This window comes from Echinops telfairi, unplaced genomic scaffold (assembly GCF_000313985.2).
Source record: "Echinops telfairi isolate 266 unplaced genomic scaffold, ASM31398v2 ScPeMD7_2291;HRSCAF=2852, whole genome shotgun sequence".
Taxonomy (NCBI): Eukaryota; Metazoa; Chordata; class Mammalia; order Afrosoricida; family Tenrecidae; genus Echinops; species Echinops telfairi.
The window spans coordinates 6037595-6041679 of NW_022106189.1; the positions used below are offsets into that span (position 1 = coordinate 6037595).

The 4085-nt window shown below is 49.4% G+C and overlaps 1 pseudogene; it reads right to left on the reverse strand.

Moving 5' to 3' along the window:
* Positions 1 to 2257, reverse strand: part of LOC115870712 — a 6063-nt pseudogene extending 3806 nt beyond the window's left edge.
* Between the last annotated feature and the right edge of the window lie 1828 nt (positions 2258 to 4085).

A 4085-nucleotide genomic window follows, 5' to 3' on the forward strand; every position in this document is an offset into this window, starting at 1 on the left:
GGAGAGGTGTGTCTGGATTCAAATGCAGGCTCCCAGGCTCCATCCCAATTCTATAAAATCACATCCTGTGAGACTGAGGCTTGGGATTTGACATTTTTAAATCAGCACACCTCCCTACCCCTACCCAGGTGCTGATAATGTTTCATTAGTGTTTGAGAGGAACATTTAGTCTTTAGAGCAAAGCAAAGTATGAGCTGCGACAAACCAGCACCGGGTTAAAGCAGGCATCTGATTGACTCTCTGTAAGCCTGTGAAAATGGCTTATGCAGACTACGGGGTGAGTTCACAGAGAACAAAGGAACTATCTGGAGACATTGGATGATGGACAGCGGTGCTGTCGATAATAGTGAGGAGCTTGAACTAGGGAGACTAAGAGAGTTGGGTTCAAAGCAGGGTGAGTCCGGTGCGTCTCACATGCTCTTAACACTTCACCTTTCCAAACCTTCCTTTTCCCAGCAACAAAGACAGGCGGGACTCTCCCATCAAGACCTGCTGTGACCAGGGAGCTCACGATGCAGTGGAGAGAAAAGGTGCAGCTGATGTGACCTAGGTCGGCCTGGAGGTCTGGAATCAAATTGACCAGAAGCAGAGCTTCTTTTGAGGGAGTCCTGCTGCCAAAGCATCACCAGCCTGGGCAAGTTGGGCTGAGATGTGAGCCCTAAGCCCTGACGGGCCAAGTTGCAGGCTGAGGAAGCGGCACTGTTCTCCCAAGAAAAGCATGACTTTGCAGGTCCCCAAGAAGAGTCGTGGAACAGAAAGGACCTCGGTCGCCCCGCTCTAGGAGTTACAGAAGACAAAGTACGATGTCTCCCCAGGAACATGCCCTCCCGGTGCCCACTCCATAGAGCAAGCCCTACTGAGGGGCTCCCACCTGCTCTTGCCAGACGAGTGTTTCTCTTGGCTGTCCAGTTCCTGGCCCCACTGTCTGTGGGGTGTGCGGACAGCAGGCAGCTGTCTTAGTTCGTGGGGAAGGGAGGCCATGCTCAGATGCCAGCAGAAACCAGGTGACGCTGGCCTTGCAGCCTGGGGCTGCGAGTGGGTGGTGATGCGAGCGGTGGGTTCTTCACGTAGAAGGGGAACACGCTGAGCATTTTTGGCTGGAGGCTTCGGCCGTGCTAGATTGAATTACATTTCATCAATAGTGGGGGGTTCAAAGAGATCGTAGAAAAATCTCACCATCTTTTCCTTCCACTTTCCATGCATTTTTGAAGTCTTCTGGTTTGCATCCCGGGCCTAGCATGACTCCGCTTCTTCCTCCATCCAAGGATGTGAGGCTTTGGGCAGCGAAATATGTGGGGTGGTTTGTGTGATCTCCGAACATAGGCGTTAAGCACCGGCACATGGTTCTCCATGTCTCTCTTCCCTCTGCCAGGAGACTTGGCAAAGCCTCGGCTCGGACCGGCTCCAGTAGTCCCAGCCAGAGAAATGTGGCGCGGCGCCTCGGTCATATCCCTGGGCCTGCGGTGCGACTAGTTGCTTAAGCCAGGCTCAGTAAACCCTCCGGGAAGGGCCAGAAAGCATGTACTTTGAGTTTGAAAGCCAAGTGATTTTGATCACAACGGCTCCGTTCTGCTTTTCTATCAGGAATGCAGCCACAGACAATAGGTAAATGAATGATGTGGCTATGTTCCAATAAAACTTTAATAATAAAAACAGGCACTGGGCAGGAATTGGCCCTCATGCATAGTTTGCCAATTTTTCTTGTAAGCCACTGGGAATTCAGCATCCTAGCAGTTTGAGACGACCGGCCACTCTGTAGGAAAAAGATGGTGTTTTACTCCTGTGAAGATTTAATGTTGGAAACCCACAGGGGCCGTTCTCCCTTGTCCTATAAGGTTGTTATACATTGGAATTAACTCTATGGTAGTCTTTTGTCTTTTCCTTTTTTCCTTCTTCCTTCCTTTCTTCTTTCTTTCATTTGTTATCCCTGCAGGAGCCTAGTGACTCAGGGTTGAAAGTGCTCACGTGCTAACCAAAAGGCCGGCAGGAGAAAGATGTAGTGGTGTGCTTTGGTAAATACCTTTAGCCTGTGCAGTATGGCTCTCCTGTCCCATCTGGTTGCCAGAGTTGCAATCAAGTTGACAGCAGCTAGTTTGCTTATTTTGTTAAAACTAATGGTCTTAAGTGCCATGACATTGACCTCCATTGTAATCCAGGGCTTTTAAAATTTTATTGTCTGACTTTCAAAAATCAATCTCTAAGTCTTCCTTTGGTCTCGCTTACCCTGGAAGCTCTGCTGAAACCTGTCCAGCGTCATGTAGCACACAGGCCTCCCTGGACAGGTGTCTCGTGGCTGTGCATGAGGGACATGGATCAGGAACCCAACAAATGTCTCCTTCATGGGAAGCGAGACTTCTACTACTGAGACCCACTGTCCTCTCTCGTCCAGCATGCTTCCCAACTTATGGTACACCTGGAGGGCTGCTTACGACACAGGTTTCTGGGATCCAATTTCACAGGTTCTGATCCAGCAAGGCTGTGGGCAGGCGGAGGATGTGCTCTTTCTGATGTGTCCCCAAGTGAGGCTGATGCTGCTGGTCCAGGGACGACACCGAGTATCATTGCCCTGGCCGGTCTGGACGGATCTTGTATGTCTGAGATGATGACAATATTGGAACTTGCCTCTTAGGGTTATTGTCATAATAAAGATGAGGCAAGGCTGTGCTATAATCCGAATAGCTCCGGGCACTTGGTAAATTCTCCATTAGCATCCACCACTGTTATGGTGTGGTTGCCATACTAGGCTCGTGCCTGGTGCTACCTGAAGATCCGGAATGGTCACTTGCTTTACAGGTGAGTCTATATATCCCCATAGACTCCACCATGGAATTCCTTAAACAACCCCTTAGCAGTTCCAGCTTTTTACAGTAGGGATTTGATGGTAGTTTGACTTCTAGCAAGGAGACTTGAACAGGTGGGCCCTGGCCATTCCATTGAGACTGCTCTCTGGATTCTCTGGGGCTGGGCATTCCAGATGAATTTGATTCCTTCAGGCCAGCATGAAGAACAAAACAGAAGTCTCTTTGCAGTCAGGGGGGCTGGAGCTGCTCTGAGAAGGGAAGTTTCAAGGCCTCTAAGTGCAGGGTGAATGGAGACTGGAGAGGCAGCTTGGGGTTGTGGAATGAAGGTGACCTTGAGAGTCTGGCTGAGGGTCCACTATAGCTCCTTAAGTATAAGCCCCTTGGGCTGCTTGCTTCTCTGCTTTGAGCCTCCGTTTTATCATCTAAAAACAGGGACAATGTAGCTCTTCTCATAGGGCTCCGTGAAAACGAATGGGAATATATGCTAACTACCTAGCAGGCAAACGTCCTCTTGATTGCTCCCCTCCCAGCAATTTCCTGCATTTATTAATTAAGAAGGAAGTTCTTGGAGCCCATTGCCTGGGCTCAACCATCTTGGTCGCTGTGTGTCCTTGCTCAAGTAACTTAACCTCTCTGTGCATCAGTTCCTCCACTGTCAAAGAGAGACATTATGAACATTTCCCTCAAAGAATAACCATGACTGTGAGGGTTGAATGCGTTTTTAAAAATGCACTGAAAATCCCTAGAACCATACATGTGTACATAAAGCTAGCTTCCCTCGCAGCTGCTTGGGCTTCCCACAATGCTGTTCTCTTTTCATTTGGTGATAACAACAACCCCCAAACCCCGTACCTGTTGCCATCCAGTCAGTTCTGCTTCAGGGCGACCAGACCTGGTTCAGAGTAGACCAGCACTCCACAGGGTTCCAGTGGGGGTTTCTGGGTGGCACAAGTAGCTGGTGTATGGCTGTTAATATAAAGGTTGACAGAACCTATGCAGGAGCTCCATGAAACAAAGGCTGGGCAAACTGCTTCTGAAACATCCTGGTTGTTTCAAGCTCTATGGGGCATCGTTCTACTCTGGGCAGTTCTACTCTGAGTTGGAATCAAATTGGCTAATCTTACAGTAAGCCAGGCCTTCCTGCCATGACCTCTCCGGGTGTTTTCAATAAACCAGTCTTCCAGTTAGTAGCTAAGTGCCAACCATTGGCCCTGCCCAGAGAAAGACCCCAGTGATGACAGTTTGAAAAGTCCCAACCCACTGCCATTGAGTCAATTTCAGCCC